Below are 17,121 nucleotides of genomic sequence, written 5' to 3'. Positions count from 1 at the left end.
CCGGTTTCCAATAGGAACCTGCAGCTGTAGTAGATGGAGCGAGATTAGCGGTTTGTGGGAGCCGTTGTCACACCAGGCCTCACTGCAGCAGAAAATAAAGGAATACTGCCTCCATCCATTCCACTAATGAGTTCTGCTTGGTGTTTTAATCCTGTGCCAAGCATTCCATAGAACACCTCCTAAAAACCACGCCAGCCAGGTAAAGCCAGGAAAAAATGTGCACAGCCTGGCAGACGGCGGCATGATTTGGGATGCTCTTCGACAAGGAACAAACTGGCCAACTCTGTGATTATGTCCTTAAGACCAGCCTAAATGGCAGAAGCGGCAGGTGGACCTGCAGAAATCAGCCCAGAACCTGCCTGGCCTTAGAGTTTCTGTTGCCGGAGACACAGCTGCAAAGAGTGCCCTTAATTCACTCAAGGCAAAGTGTGTGGTGTCCAAAGCCAGTCAGGCTATTCTGGCGGTTAAAACACACAAATAGTGAGCAATACAGTATAGAGTTTGCTTTGTTTCATGATATCCAAACTGCCTGCCCGAGAGGGCAACCTCCTGGTGCCGAAGGGTAGGACTGGCCCTGCCATGATATTGATGGAAAGAAACCTTGCCACCTCTTAAAGGTAGCAGGAGGGTTCCTGAAGCTAGATCAAAGTTGGCTGCGCACAAGAAAGATAACATAGGCCTTTACCGGCTGGTGACAGCTTCTGTGCCACGTCAGCACTGGCTGCTTCTGTACTTTTCTGCTCAGTGGCAGGCTGGCCTGTTTGACCAAGCGGAACAGTGTCCCACCTCAGGCCTAGATTATCCCCAACCGGCCTGCCTCCTTACCAGGAGCAGGGTTTTGGGGCTCCGCAGGCATTTCCCTCCTTCTAAACTCTTAGCACCTCAGAGGAAGACAGCAACAGGTCTGAATACATTTAATGTAGGGGAAAGGTGAATGTTTCTGTTTTTGGGGAAAAGCAATCCCCTCACCTGCACTGCCTTTAGAAATTCAATGGGTCTCAGACAACCTTCTGCTAAAAAAAACAAAAAAAAAAAGTAAAAGGAGTCAGACCCCCTTCTGTCCCCTGACACCGCAAGTCATGGTGACCCCCTGGCTGCACCTCCCACTCAGTACAGGGCTGCACAGCCCCAGTCCTGCCAGAGGCCAAGAGAGCTCCTCAGTGTTTTGGGGTGCCCTGCAGGACCCCCATCAGGGGCTAGGTGTTCCTCCCACAATCCTCTAGTGCACAGGTATTAGCATAAGGTATTACATATGCTAATACCTGTGCACTAGAGGATTGTGGGAGGAACACTTGCAGGGCACCCCAAAACACTGTGGAGCTCATTCTTGGCCTCTGGCAGAACTGGGGCTGTGCAGCCCTGTAATGAGTGGGAGGTGCAGCCAGGGGGTCACCATGACTTGGGGTGTTAGGGGACAGAATGGGGTAGGAGATGCAAGGGCTATTCTAATTTATGTCTTGTAGGAGAAATATAATGTCATGAAAATGGTTTTCCTTAGGCAAGGTTCATCCATTGCCATTTGGGAGTCCAGTTTATCCCTGTGATTTTCCTAAATGTGGGGATCTTAGCTGCATAATGTATGTTAATGAAAAGAATATATTTATGGTTTTTTTTTTTTTTTTTACAATCTCTTTATCCTTTGATTTCTGGCCATTTTCACCACTTTCTATCATTTATATTTGCAACCATATCCCCATTGGTAATGCTTTGCAAGATGGTTTTCCCCCCAATTGGAACACATCAATTACATAATACCTACTTTTTTATCTCAAAAAAGTGGGGGAGAGAGTATATGCTGGTGTTTTTCCAGGAGGCAGACCCTGAAAAGCCAGCAACATACACTTTCATCCCAGCAGCATGTACTTTTTTGGTATAAAAAAGTAGGCCTTATGTAATTAATGTGTCCCAATTTTTTTTTGGGGGGGGGACTGTCTTGTCAAACAGGGTTTGAAAAAAAAAAACTGTCTTGTGAGGTAAGGACCTAAACATTGTCCAGCAACAGCGAGAATAATCGTTTTGGGAAGCACAACATTGCTCAAAAAAAGTCACTGTCTAGCAAATTCGTCTAGCAAATTCATCGTTTTGCGAGGCAATTGTCTTGTGAGGCACCACTGTATACCCATTTATGTCCCTGGCTCCACTTCCCTCACCAAGCTTCACCCACCACTGGCTGCTGTGCATTCTTCTACATCAGTCACAAGGGGCACAACTGCTATTGTCCCAGGGCTGATCCCAATGCCAATAAAAGGTGAGATGGCCAAGTGGCCAAGCTGATTGGGCATGCCATGTTCCTAATGGCTCCTTGTGTGTAGCTTTACCAGCTGTTGTTGTTATGCCTGCCCCTTATCCCAGAATTGTCCATATTATAAAAAGTTCCATGAAAATTGGAAACAGACGTGCCCAGAGCAGACAAAAGCTAGATTATTATCCATGTGGAAGATCTTGACAGGAGTCAGTGAGTCACAGAGCAAGACCTGGGAGCCCATTCAGCCCTAACTCTATTTTCATGGAGAGCCTGGTAATTGTTAGCACATAGATCACAGCAAGGAAAAGCATGTTCTCATGTCTTATATACTGCAGACCTTGAGCTTCTGGCAGTCCAAACAGCACCTGGGCCACAGCCCTGAATTAAGTTGAACACTAGCCATCTGGGTGGGAAGCCCCTTGTGCCAGGTGGAGCGTTCCATTCTGCACATTACCTACAGTGAGATAACTGACTGACAAACCAATCCTGTCCTCATTATCGACAGCAACAAAAGCGAAGCCCCGTGTGAGGTTCACTCCTAGGCCAAGTGAACTTTGGATTGTATCCTGAGAAGGCAGAATTCCAGGGAAGGTGGGTGTGGACCTGGGCTCTCCAGAGGGATGCGCTTTCACACATGTCTTATATGTGTAATAAATTATGAAACTGGCCAAGCAGAGAAGGAGGTGGCAGGAAACCTTTCTCACAGGCAGTGCCACAATAGGCTAGTTACAGTACAGGTCTATCTTACATGTGCAAGCTCATACTCAAAATATGCCACAAAGAGGAGGCCAAACAGAAGGAATCCAACTTAATTTTAGCCACCAAGGAGCTGGCAGAGAAAATCCCAGCTGCCAGTTGGCTCTGGGCAACGCTTGGACTCTAAACTACAGGGACGTTGCCTGACAGTTGCCTAGAGCGTTTCCTTGTATCCAGGAGCAGAGCAAGGAAGTAACATGTTGCAGATAATGCAATTACCTGTCATGTATGAGTGTGCAAAGGTAGGACAATGTTCCGTTTCAAAACTAAGGTAATGAGTTGAAAGGAGCGTCATTACTTTCGTGATATTTTTTTCCTGTTGTGTTTTGTCACTTCTTACATTTTAGAGACATGTTAGAGGCATTTGGGGTGGGGCTTTGTCTTATTTCCTTTAAGCAGCAGCAAAAGGATGAGCAACATAATTAAATAATGTACGCAGTTACTTTTGAAACAAATTGTTTGGTCACGAATGACTTCGGGGGCTTTTTAGTAAATCACATAGGAAATGACTTTTTAGAAAAGGTAACTTTCTGCATCCTGGCCAGCAAGGCCAATAGTGAGTACTCCACCAGAGCCTGTAGTGTAAAATAGCAGAGTCCAGATTTCTGCTGCCTTTGCCATAATGATGAAGCTGAAACTGTCTTTCTGGACTACCTATGCAGGCACCATCCTTTCCCAAAATATATCACCATTGTGGGGGCCATACAATGGGGCTTTTGAGTTTACTATTGATCCTGACTGGGCTTCAGCTTTATGGGAGGGACCTCTGCAAGCCTCAGATGTTTTCTACTGCATATACAGTATATTTAATGTCTATACAGTGGTGCCTCGCAAGACGATTTTAATTCGTTCCATGGAAATCGCTGTCTTGCAAAAACATCATCTTGTGAAACCCAGTTCCCCATTGGCATGCATTGAAATCTATTTAATGGGTTCCAATTGGGGGAAAAATCACTGTGTTGCAAAAATTATCCATAGAAGAAAGACAAAAGACATTTGCAAAACACAATTCCCCATACCATCTTGGGGGAGAGCAATCCCCTCACCTGCACTGCCTTTAGAAATTCAATGGGTCTCAGACAGCCTTCTGCTAAGAAAAAAATTGGTAAAAGGAGTCAAACCCTCTTCTGTCCCCTGATACCCCAAGTCATGGTGACCCCCTGGCTGCACCTCCCCCTCAGTACAGGGCTGGACAGCCCCAGTCCTGCCAGAGGACAAGAGAGCTCCTCAGTGTTTTGGGGTGCCCTGCGGGACCCCCATCAGGGGCTATGTGTTCCTCCCACAATCCAGTGCACATGTATATGCACTAGAGGATTGTGGGAGGAACACCTAGCTAATGCTAGGTGTTCCGCCCACAATTAGCATAAGGTATTAGCATATGCTAATACATGTGCACTAGAGGATTGTGGGAGGAACACTTAGCCCCTGATGGCGGTCCCACAGGGCATCCCAAAACACTGAGGAGCTGTCTTGGCCTCTGGCAGGACTGGGGCTGTCCAGCCCTGTACTGAGGGGGAGGTGCAGCCAGGGGGTCACCATGACTTGGGGGGTTAGGGGACAGAAGGGGGTAGGAGATGCAAGGTCCATTCTAAAATATACTTTGCAGGCAAAATACCATGTCATAAAAATGGTTTTCCCAGGAAGAAGCTCATCCATTGTACTCAGGTATGTTGCTGATCCCTGTGGTTTACCTAAATGTGGGGAACTCAGCTACATAATTTATGTTAAAGAGGAGATTATAATTTCCTGTTTTTTTTTTTTTTTACAATCTCTATCCTTTGTTTTCTGGCTATTTTTACCACTTTGTATCATTTAAATTTGCAATTATAGCCCCATTGGCAATGCTTTGCAAGATGTTTTTTCCCCCAATTGGAACATATTAATTACATAAGACCAACCTTTTTTTCTAAAAAAAGTAGGGGGTGAAAGTGTATGCTGGTGTTTTTCCAGGAGGCAGACCCTGAAAAGCCAGCAACATACTCTTTTGTCCCAGCAGCATATACTTTTTTGGGATAAAAAAGTAGGTCTTATGTAATTACTGTAATGTGTTCCAATTGGGGGGGGGGGGAAACTCTCTTGCGAAACAGGGTTTGAAAAAAAAAAACCTGTCTTGTGAGGTGTGAAAAGTCACTGTCTAGCGAATTCATCATTTTGCGAGGCAATTGTCTTGTGAGGCACCACTCCATAAAGATGGGCACAACTTAAATCAGTAGGCACTATCCCTTGCCACTTTGCACCCAAATCAGACCTGGCACTGATGGGGTTGTTCACATGACCAAACGGAGGCCAGTGGTTCCAAGGCAAGTGAGGCAGGGAACCCATTCTGATCTCTGGTCTGGAGGACTTGAAAAGAGCTAGCTCTGCTATTGAACCCTGTCTCCGGAATACGTTTGGCCTCTGGTCAAGTTCCTTTAAACCCAGACTAGAATCTGGAGTGGCCCCAACCGTTCCCTTGATGTTGGCCAGTTCTTTCACCATCACCACAAACCCCAGTCTGACATCTTCCTTTGCAGCTCTGTGTGAAATTGTAGTGATCCCTGACCCACATCTTCCAAGAGACTAGGTGGGGAGGTGCCAGGCGCTGCTACAGGAAGTGGGCTGAGGACGTCTCCCTCCCCAAGGGAGAGCCTGCACTTTGGATCTAGTCCGTTGATGAGGAGGAAGACGATGGTTAGTTGTGTAGTGATATCCTGCTTTCCCTCCAATGGGCTGAAACCAGCACACATTGCTCTCTTCAGCCCCATGTTGTCTTCTGTTTTTGGACAGGAGAACAGTATACTATATACTTGAAAATAAATGAAAAGAACAAACAACCCTAGCAGACAGGCCAGTCCGAGAAAGAGGGGCTGGCTGAGGGTTAACCGTGTGTCCCATGACTAGAATCTGGATGTCCCCCAATTCCAGACCATTACTCTAACCACTACACCATGCGGATACTCAGTCATTATTCCAGTGGTGATAGCACTGGAATGTCACTAAGGTTTTTCCTTTGTTTTCTTTCGGCTTTTCCCATAATGCCATATTTTTTTTTAATTCCACAAACTTCCTGAAACACACAGTGAAGGGGAACTGGAAAGAAAATGAACTTAACTTACTTAGCATTTTTGCCGGTTATCCCAAAGAGTGCTGACCAGTAAGAAAGAATTCATTTATTGCCTTCTGCCTACTGATAGATTTCAGTGAGCATTTATAAAATGTCAGAGAGTATTACTGTAATTCTCTATTCTCTAGCATAATATTAAAAAAACTATAAAGTCGTCGTCCTGAGTGCAAAATAGCTTTGATAACCTGCACTCTTTCTCCTGTCAGCAGTCCTTAGGATAAAACACTGGATTAATTAACACACAGGAGAGCTAATTGATTCCTTTTTTATAAAGTTATTTAATAGCATCAAATACAGAAAGCAATTTCCTTTCCAACAGGGAAATGCAAATAAAGAGATGCTAGAGACACACAGAAGGCACATCATGTACCGACACTTTAACAGAGCTGGAAAGAGAGATACTGTTTTCTCAAATACTAGGCACTGGCCAAGCCTAGTTATCTCAAAGCCTGGTACAAACATGTTCACTCCTTTTCCTTTCCCACATTGCCTTCGGTCCCATGAGAGGCCTGGCCTGTTTTAGCACACTGTAGGCTTGATTTGGACTTGGGTCAAAGCTTTGTCCTAGATTTCACCAGCAATGGGGTGGTGTTGATGTCACCTTCCATTACCCTTCCTCACGCTCTCCTCCTGTTAATGCTGTTGAAGTTGCTGCTCCCAGACTCTGGAACTCCCTCCCACTGGAGGCCAGGCTGGTCCCACCTTTGCTGCCCTTCTACCAGCAGACATAGACCTTTCTCTTCAGGCAAGCCTTCCCTCAGTAACCAGCTGCCCGAGTAGGATTTTTAAAATAGATTGTTGTGCCTTCTTGCTTTTAAGTCTGTTTTTAGTTCTGATTTTATCTGCCAGTTTTAATCTGTTTGTTCAGTTCTTTTAAAATACCTGTATGCATACTGTTTTTAGCTTTTAAACATTATCTTTTAATGATGTAACCCACCTTGGGTCCTTCTTACGGAGAAAAGTGGGGTGAAAATATTTTAAAGAAATAAATAATAAATAAATGAATAAAATAAGTCCCTTTGTTGCTTGTTGCAATTGCAACCAATTCTTGGCCACTTCCAAACTCCCTTAGGAGTTCTGGCAGTACCCACGTGGGAAGGTACTGTCAGAAACTGGATGGGACCCCGAGAGGCTGCCAGGAGTTTCTTCTAATTCAACTAAACAGCTTGTTTGCTTTTTTAAAAAAACTGCGAGAAAAGGGGAGAAACCTCTTCCATGTAAAATAGTTTATACAGTAGTAAGATCACCCTTGCCCAGGTTGTGTCTTGTTTGTCTCTAAGATATTTTGACAACATATTTCATGATTTTTTAAAATAATCTTGCAATACATTCTTTTAGTTCTATATCTGCATATACAGACAGGACATCATTCTTGAAAGTTACCTTTAGCATATTCAGGAGTTGGTTTCTCAAAAGAAAAGACGCTTTGAACTCTTTAAAACCACTGAACAAATGTTGTGTCTTAATTAATCCTGTGGCAGAATAGATTATATAAAAATCGAATGACTGCCCCCTGCTCAAGGCTTTGTGTCTTTCTAGAGCTGAACACTGGGGACCATTTTCTGTCCTAGGGCACATCGTTTCTGCATTAAGTTTTCCTTGGAATTTTTCATATATAGAGGATTGTGCCCTGTGGACAGGATTCACACATTGTGCGCTTGGGCAAGAGATCTTTTAGATGAGCAGTCAGATTTTCCAGCACCTCTCCTTGTGTGAATTGAACACTGATGCTTTGCAAGGCAAAAGAACCAAGTTGACTATGTCTCTGGCAATCCTATTATAAAAGGCACAATTTTAGTATGTGAAGTTGTGTTGATACACAATGGGTCAAATGGCTTTAGAGTAGCAGTATGACTGTGTACCAGAGGCTATGAAGCTGGAAGGTTTATATAACAACAGTTTCATATCATAGCCAGCAGCTTTCTTTGAGCCATATATTATCACATCAGACAAAATCTGTTCTAGACCCTGATTCAGCAATTTGGAAACCAGCCCAGTTTCTCTCGAACTGAACCTGAAGAGGGATTTAGCAATATATTAAATGTTTAAAATAAACATGAGAGGAAGGGAGACTGCTAGCCTTATCTCCTCTGTTGTCAGTCTGAGCAGGGGAAACTCTTCTACCTGTGAAGAATCAGGATTCATGAGAAAGCCACAGATGGCAAGACACTTGCACGCTTAGACAGCATGAGATGTAATCTGCAGGCATATTAGGGCCTGGGGATGTGATGACACTCCTCCAGCTCCACACTAAAGAAGTGAATATATTACTACAGTGAGTGCCTTAAAATGTTTGTAGGTTTCTTTAAAAAGGAACAGCCAATCGTATTTTGATTACTTAACAGTGCTAGAAAAACTTTTCAGGTACAGATACTCCTTTACAGAGGATCCTAACTGTCAGTTGATGAGATGCAGATTCCTGCAAAAGCAGACTTTACATTGTTTCTTTCCAAAGAGAAAGAAAGAAAGGTGCTTATCTCCCTGTGTTTCAGTGAACAGTTTTAATGAAAGTGACATACATCACAGAAGTATCAGTTAGCAAGCAAGATCTATATAGTGGACAACCCCTGATAAAACTTGCCCTAGGATTAAAATGTTAAAATAAAGGGGGGATTAAGTAGCAATGTGGTGATTACTCACAACATTTCTTCTTGTCAGTGATTTTCTGAATAATGCTATGAGAAGGTTTCCTCTTCCCCTGCACCAGGAAGATTTCACAGCTTCCTACAAAAATCACACCATGTTCTCCTTTCTTAATTTTTTTTTTACCCATTGTTCTGTGCAGGGAAGTGCCAAATTCCACCCAGCATAATGCTCTCTCTGATGAATCGTGCTCAGGAAAGATGCCATTCTGTGTAAGAATTGTAAGAAACCTGTTTGCTTGCTTCTTGAAATGTCTAGCTTTCTGGTGCCCTCCAAAGAGCTAGAGTAACCACTAAGCTTTGTGACAGCCCACTCTATGGTCCGGTTGGTTTGGCTGAAAGCTTGCATTGAAATGGAAAGTGTCAGGATGTTGCATTTACAATTTTAAAAGGGGAAACATTGAGAAGGCTCCTTCTTTGGGAATACTCAGACATTTGGGTGCTCCCCTGACGTGAAGTGATGTAGCCAAGAAACCTTCCTTTGTGCTGCTGGTCATTTTCATACAGCTCGCCTGTGTTAGTAGAACAGTTTATAAGAAGGACCCGGCAATTTGGTTGTGTTTTGACAGGTTTTTCTTCCCTTGTTTTGCATGCCTTTCTCTGAGCAATGAGTAAAAATGCTATGAAATATTGAGAAGGCTTTTCTGGAAGGATTCCACTGAATGTGTTAAACTTGCTTTTATGCTTTCGGGTATATGCACAGTACAAGCGGTTGGGGAACAGGAACAGGCAAACATGTTTAGTTTTTGCAAGCAAAGATGTAATTAATTCTTCTCAACTGGGCCCAGTTGCAATTGTGTTATTTCGGGAAGAGCTGTCTCTTCGATGGGGATGATGAATTTTGGCTCAGCATCTGATTTCCTGATTAATTTCAGCTTCATTTTTCCACTTGATTTTTTGATCTTAACCCTAATCCTCTAGCAAATCAACACTGCACTATATTGCAATTACCAAGTGAATGTTCTGTTCATTATTTCATGGGAAAGCCATAATTCAGGCTTGTTAATGTTTGTTTGGTGTTTTTTTTTAGAAAAACGATGATGGTATTTATTGCATTAGAATGGACGGATACGATTCTGACCACTTTCTGAAATGCCGTTCTGTACATACTGTATGTTTAACAGTGTCCCTCTGCTGCCTCATCCCAAATGTTCAAATAAAGTAAATCAAGCATCGCCGTGTACTTAAGTAAGTGACAGGATTAACAAAAGAATCGAACATGCTGGAGAGACTTTTATAAATCTCTCTCTTCTCCCCTTTGAGATTTCCTCCCATCATTTCTAGCAACAGTTATGTCTTAGCATTTAACATTCACAGAAGCTGACAAGCTTAGCAAATTCTTTTTTGGCTCCGAGTACTCATCTGCCATGAAGATCGGCTTGCAAATTTCTTTATGTAACCAGTATCCAGAAGGAATTCCGCATTTCAGGACACACTTTTTATTATTATTATTTTGAGTTAGTAGAAACGCTCAAAGAAAGGCACAATAAATAAAAATGTTGCAAATAGTTAAGCCGTGTTCTTTCTTAACACTAATAAACACAAAGCATGACATACAAGAATATTAGGGTGGGATTTTCAGTTACATGGCAAAATGTAACTGAATATACCAATAGGTCAGATCATAGTTCAAGGTAAATGTGGATTTCCCCTTCCTACATTGTTATTCCCCCTAGGCATGCAAATCCTCCAGTGCTCTCTGACTGTGACAACAGATATGCTGACAAAGCCATGCCACTTCTCAGTGGTAAAACATAAAGCTAATTGTGTGGATTGAGGCCAGCTGGTATTAGAAAGAAAGTCCTTTACCTCAGTGGTCCCCAACCTTAGGCCTTCAGATGTTTCTTGGACTACAACTCCCAGAAGCCTTCACCACCACCTCTGCTGGCCAGGATTTCTGGGAGTTGAAGTCCAAGAACATCTGGAGGCCCAAGGCTGGGGACCACTGCTTTACCTCATAAGGATGTTCTGCTACTAGATAAGGGATCAGAATCACATCGAGTGAGACCCCTTCTCACCCATTCACTGACACCCATATCTAAATCTTGAAACTGAAAGGGGTGCTTGTGTGCTTTGGCAACCCCGAACTCATTCAGTGGGAGCCTCTGGTGCTCTTTCACTTTGGTGCTCGGGGTGGAGAGAGGTTCTTCAACAAATCCAAGCCAATAATAAACTCAGTGAGTGAGCGGGCTGGTAAGGATGTGCGTATGCATGCATGTGAAGGCACACATGGGCTTGTATGGCTTCGGTTTACCTCCCTTTTACTCAATATGACCTCAGGTCTTATGCAGAGCAGCACAGAGGCAGTCCAGGTACTCCGGGACTGGGGTGGGGAAAAAGCCCTATGTGAAAATTCCAGTAATCAATTAGTGCCACTCACTGTAGACACCACTGAACGGGATGAATCCATGGTCTGATTTTGGTATCAGGCAGCTAGGTATGGGGTGGCGAAGGAAATCGTATAAAATGTAATCATTTAAGTTATTTATTTCATTTGTTTTGATTCATATTGTACCTTTCTTCAGAGCACGGGACTCAGTAATACATGTATACATGCATATTGGGTCGAACTCAGGCTTACTCAGCCTTCAAACAGACTGTCTTAGTTCCATGGAACTTGATAAAGTCCTATTAATTTCAGTGGGTCTCTTCTAAATATGACTAAGCCTGCGTCTAACTCGATAATAAGGAGCACCAGTTAGTATTTTCATATAGTACGACTTGCAAAGTAGCAAGCAGATTGGTCCCAGCTTCTCTTATGTCTGCAAGAGTTTTCTCTGAGTGGAGCCTCACTCCAAATGATGTGAAAAGTACAGGAAAAGTGAGCTTTTGCTGATTCTCTACTTTCTGTGTTTCCCAGGTCCTCACTGTTCTGGAAGTTATCCCAGCTCCCACAGAGAAAATTGAGAGAGAGATGAACCTAGTGCAGAGAAGACACAGCACACTTGCATTAATTAATTCTAATATTAGGAATTGTTTCTGACTAGGCAATATGACCATACAGTAGGAACCCCCCCCCCCCATATCTGCTGGGGATTGGTTCCAAGCCCCCCTGTGGATGCTGAAAACTGTGGATAATAGCAAACATATGAGAGAGAGAGAGAGAGAGAGAGAGAGAGAGAGAGAGAGCATGGTGAATGGGGGAAAAAACAGGAAAATATTTTTACATGCATTACCGGAACTGGCCACTAGATACCATGCTATGTAGTCTTCACTAAAAAGTATTCATAGCATGGTCTTTGGCCCCATCTAGTGGCCAGTTCTTGTAATACATGTGAACATACTTTTTTCCTGATTTTTTTTCTTTTAATAGCTTTAATATTTTCAGACCATGGAGTAGTGTATCAGTGGGCACTGATCCCATGGATAAGGAGGCCCTACTATGCTTTACTATCCTTCCTTGCCTGAAACAGCTACGGTCACCATAACCTTTATTTGCTCAAATAGCATAGCTATTTGACTGGAGACTGGGTGCTTTTTTGTGGTTGTTGCTGTTGTTAAAACAAATGGAAGCCAGGAGTCTTTGCTAATCTATTAAAATCACCCAAAAGTGTGACAGTAGATCGAGACTAGAGCTGTCTGTGTATCTCCTGATTTGGCTGGGAAGCCAGTTTGGCCCAGGTTGATTCGTGTCCTATGCAGTTTGGTTCGTGCCCTGGGCCTGAGTGGGTCGGTCAGTCTCCCTTTTAACTTGCAATTGGAAAACCCATATGCTTCTAGGTTGCTTCTTTCTCCACAGAAGGGCATAGCATCTAAAGACATAATAGAGCGTAAAGAGGGAGGAAACCTGCCAAATTTCAGATGGCTAGCTTCAGGGGGTTGCATGGCAGGCATTTTTAATGTTTTCTTCTTTTTAAAAACAAAAACAAAACAAAAACAAAAAAAACAAGCCTGAAGCAATTTGTGCCCTGTCTGGTTTGATTTCTGCTCCAGACACAAACAGATTTCTAAATTTGCTTTCCTCTCGCTCTGGGACTGTATCTGGCCATTAGTCTGGGCCTCATAGAAATGGCTCCAAATCAAGTTGATTAGATTAGTAACTCATGTTTGTGTGAATCTGGTACAAAGCAGTCATCTGGATCCATCTTTTGTTCATTTCACATGAACCAACCTTTTTTTTTTTTTTTTAATCTTCCAGACCAGGGCAGTATTATTATTGCACATAGAACACAACGGAGCTTTTCATGAGGGAGGTATTTGGGCAGTAATCCTTAGTTCCAAAGGGAGTGTTGCAAGCATGCTTCTCTTTTCATTTGCAAACTGCTGGAAAGGATGTTGGCTCTATCCTCCTGTTATTCCCTTTCATTGCAAGGAGACAGTACAGGAGATACAGGCCGATTGTTTCCTGCGTTCAGTTTTTTGTGCTCCCCTTAGTGCTTATCCATCTGGATTTCTCTAGTGTCAGACCTACCGTAGTTGCAACCAGATATATTCACTGAACTGTGCTTCAAATGAAACAACATACCCAGCTCTGCTCTGAGGAAAGGGAAAGATAAGGCTGGCATAATTATCTATCAGGTCTACATGGTTAGAATCACGCATCAGGATTTTGTTTCTCCAAATGAAGCTTTCTTTAAGGGAGAAATTTTTTAAAAGGACAGGAAGGTGAGTAGAGGGAAGAGGAAATGTTACATATTTTTAGGACTTGGGCTATTTTGGGGGGGTTGACGTCAAATGACTTTGGACTCTACCGTTTGTGCGCTTTGTCATATTTCTTTTCCTTTCCGTCATGTGGCAGAGAAAGGTCCAAGCCCTCTCCCCTCCCGCAGCTGTGACTAGCTAAGAAGGATAATTTCCTAACAGCAGTGCATAGCTTTTGGCAAGCCTCTTAGCAGACATTGTATTACTTCTTCCGAGGAGGGGGCATCACTCCGTTCAATAGCTACTACTGGTTTTGTGCTGGGGTTGGAGCACTTAATTTGGGATGGAGCACTTAATTTGACCCAACGCACTAACTCTGTGTTGGGTCAAATATTCTGTTGTTTGCCGCAGATAAAAGCTGCCATTCTACAGTTAACTCTGAATTATACATCCAGCAACAAAGAATGGCTTGTTAACTTGTTTCATTAATGTAGATTGGTGGGTTTCGTTCCATGTTCTGGAAGATTTATCAATTACAAGAGCAGTCATGGAGGACAGGCATTCCAAAAAAAGGTACTACCCATCACTCCTTGTAGAGTAAACCACCAGGGATATGTGGAGGTATGCCCTATAGTACATTCTTAGTATATGCACAAGAGGTATATATAATGTATGTTTAATAGATATGGGCATGAATTAAACACCAGAACCCCCCACCCCCAGGCACCCAGAGACACCAAAATTGCAGGGAGGATTCCGCTGACTCTCCTCTACAATCCCTCCAGGTTTGGTGAAGATTGGGTTTCGGATGTCCAAGTTATACACCCACAAGGAACCCCTCCCCAGGAAAGCTCCCCCCAGGCACCCAGAGACACAAACATCACAAATAAACTTCTGCTGACACTTCTGCAATCTCCCCCACTTTGGTGAAGATTGAATTTTCCCAAGCCAGCTGCTAAAGGGGTGACCAATTTGTGGGTTTATAACCTGGATGTCTTCACCAAACTTGGAGGGGTTGGAGAGGAGTGCCATGGGGAGCTTCTCTATGATTTTAGTGTCTTTAGGTGCCATGGGGGGAACTTTCCTGGGGGGGGCGCTCTTCGTTGTTGTATAACTTGGAATCTGAAACCCAAACTTCACCGATCTTGCAGGGCTTGTAGAGGAGAGTTAGGGTGCAAATGTTTGTGTCTGTAGGTGCTTGGGGGCCATTCTGTAGGGTTTTAAAATTAAAAAAAATGATTGACTGATTTGTCAATTCGTCAGAAAAAAATGTAATTAATGATTTGTTGATGTTGATGAATCACAAAACAAATCACCATTTTTTCTGATTCATGCCCATCTCTAACATTTAACCTTAACTTTATTATTTTTATGGCCATAGGTCAGCCAAGTTAGATATGCAAGACTGAAATACAATAGCAAAGCTATGTTTTGGACTACAGTTCCCAGAATTCCCCAGGCAACATGGCCAGCAGTTTCAGGGCAATTCCAGGCCAATATTTTACACTGTACTTATAGGAAAACAGATCTTACTGAGACATTCAAGAGCGTGTTCCTGTGTAATGTGTTAGGTTGTAAAGGAGCAAAGAGATCACATTCTTCCTTCTGCGTCTGATGTTTACCTTTCTAGCATCAGACACTGGCAGCCAAAACAAGAAATGTGAGCAAGCATTCAATTGAGAAAGAAAAAAGGGTGAGAGCAAAGAGGCTTTGCTAGTTTTATTGCAGCATTTTGACCTTTCTGAAAATCTACTGTGTTTTGCCCCAACAGTAATTCAAACATTTCTGTTTCAATTTCATGTCAGGTGGCAGTTTAGCAACGTGTGTGAAGACCCTCGCTGAAATTTTAGTGGAAAGTCTTATCCTAAAGTCTCTTCTCCAAACAGAGCCCTCCATATGTAAATGGTATAGCTGAGTGAACTGGATCAGCAGGAGGGGCAGAGCCAGGGGCCAGAAGCTGGAATAATCCCCTGCCTGCTGGAGGCAGGAGCAATAGCCTGGATCCCCTGGATTTTGTATTGCTGACAGGGTTGCTTGCCCCCACCGTCGGCCCCTTAGATTAGCTGCAACGTCCCAGAGTGCCACCAGAAGGAGGGGCTGGAGACTTTGCAGCTTGTCTAACCGCTTCTAGGCATTTTATACCAAGAAAACTCTCAGAGGGTCACTATATGTCAGAATCAACTTGACATCATATAATTAACTGTGCAGTTAATTGAGAAAACCTCACTGCCTAGAAAAGAGCATAATGGGTTGGGGCAGATTTTTCTAGAGGGATTCTCTAGCCTTGACCCATGGTCAGTGTGTCACATCCCCTTTGGACCCATCACAGCGCTTGTGTTTACAATGAAGAAAGCTCATCTTTGTGAAATTGCCTTTAAACAATCCATGCTAAGCAGACAGGGAAAAAAGGAGAAAAGACCCAACACAACTTGTCCTGTATTTCCCAGCCTCAAAATGTCATTCAAGGTGGCTACCAATAATAAAAATTAACTTTAAAAATACAGCTATAACATTGAATACATTAAAACATGCTAATAGAAAAAAGAAGCAAAAGTATCTAACTATTTAGTGTCCCATCAACAACAACAACAACAACAACAACAACAACATCATCATCATCATCATCATCATCATCATCATCATCATCATCAATCATCATCATCATCATCATAGTGTGCCATCAATTCTGACCTATGGCTACCCTTTCCAGGGTTTCCCAGGTAGAGAATACTCAGAAGTGGTTTCCCTTTCCCTTATTCCGGGGCTGTCCTTGGACTTTGTAACTTGCCCAAGGTCACCCAGGCTGACTCTTCTCCTGGGAGCCACAGAGGGGGAACTGAACCCCCAAGTTCTGGTTTTGCAGCTCTTTACCTAAACCACTGAGTGATTCTGTTTAGATGCCAAAGGCCTGCCTGAGCAGAACAGTCATTGCTTAAAAAGGGAAGGGCAACAGACAGGGAATGAATTCTAGCCTCCCTTGGCAGATAATCCCAGGACCTGGGAGACGTTCTTGAGACCAGAAAGAGATGTTAGAGGTAGTCCAGTGACCGGAAGAGAGGAATTCTTAACTAGTATTACCTTTACAATCAGGACAAAAGATTATTTCATCTTTGGGACTATGCAGATTAGCTTGCTTTGTTTAGTTGTAGAAGGGGCAGTCCACTTCAACTTGCAAAGGACGTCTCCTTCTCTTATGTCCGATGAAGTGGACTTGTCTACAAAAGTTCACATTAAAAATATATATAAAAGTTAGTCTTAAGGTGCTCTGTCTTTTTTTTTTTTTACTTTTTACTTTCATTTTGTTTTCACTTATAAAGCCTATTTTGTTTAGTGATTGGTTTTCAGGTCTTAAGCACAGGATTCCTATCAAGTCTGGTCTCACAAAAATGAAAAGGCTGCCTTAAATACCTCCTCTGCATCGTTAATGTTAGCTCTAATGATGGACTCTCTCAAACTTATGTTTCTGGCCTGAGAAAACTGTCTCTCAGCCAGACCTGACTCCTGTGCAGATCTCAAAGCTCAGACTGTTTAAGATGGGAGAATGCAGTGTTTCAAGTAAGGTGGCCCCAAGCTAGGATTTTCAGGGTCATGATCAGCTTTATAAGACTGTGCAGGTCATAAGCAGCACTTTAAACTTTGTTTAGGCACAGAGTGGTTGGTAGCCAGTGACGGAAGGGAATATAGTAGATGATCGTGTAAGTCAGTGGTTCTTAACCTTGGGTTACTCAGGTGTTTTTGGACTGCAACTCCCAGAAGCCTTCACCACCAGCTGTGTTGGCTGGGGCTTCTGGGAG

At 43.1% G+C, this 17,121-nt stretch overlaps 1 protein-coding gene and 1 non-coding gene across 2 annotated transcripts in view; both read left to right on the top strand.

Annotated features, from left to right (window-relative positions):
* Positions 1–17,121, top strand: part of ZNF804A (zinc finger protein 804A) — a 292,804-nt gene that overhangs the window by 81,579 nt on the left and 194,104 nt on the right. The gene's annotated exons all lie outside the window — the stretch shown is intronic.
* LOC140703574 (U1 spliceosomal RNA) lies at positions 4,593–4,760 on the top strand. Its single transcript, XR_012082898.2, has one exon. It is a non-coding gene; the product is annotated as a U1 spliceosomal RNA (small nuclear RNA).

This window comes from Pogona vitticeps, chromosome 1, assembly GCF_051106095.1.
Source record: "Pogona vitticeps strain Pit_001003342236 chromosome 1, PviZW2.1, whole genome shotgun sequence".
In the NCBI taxonomy this organism is placed as follows: Eukaryota; Metazoa; Chordata; class Lepidosauria; order Squamata; family Agamidae; genus Pogona; species Pogona vitticeps.
This window is presented reverse-complemented; position numbering and strand designations above follow the sequence as displayed.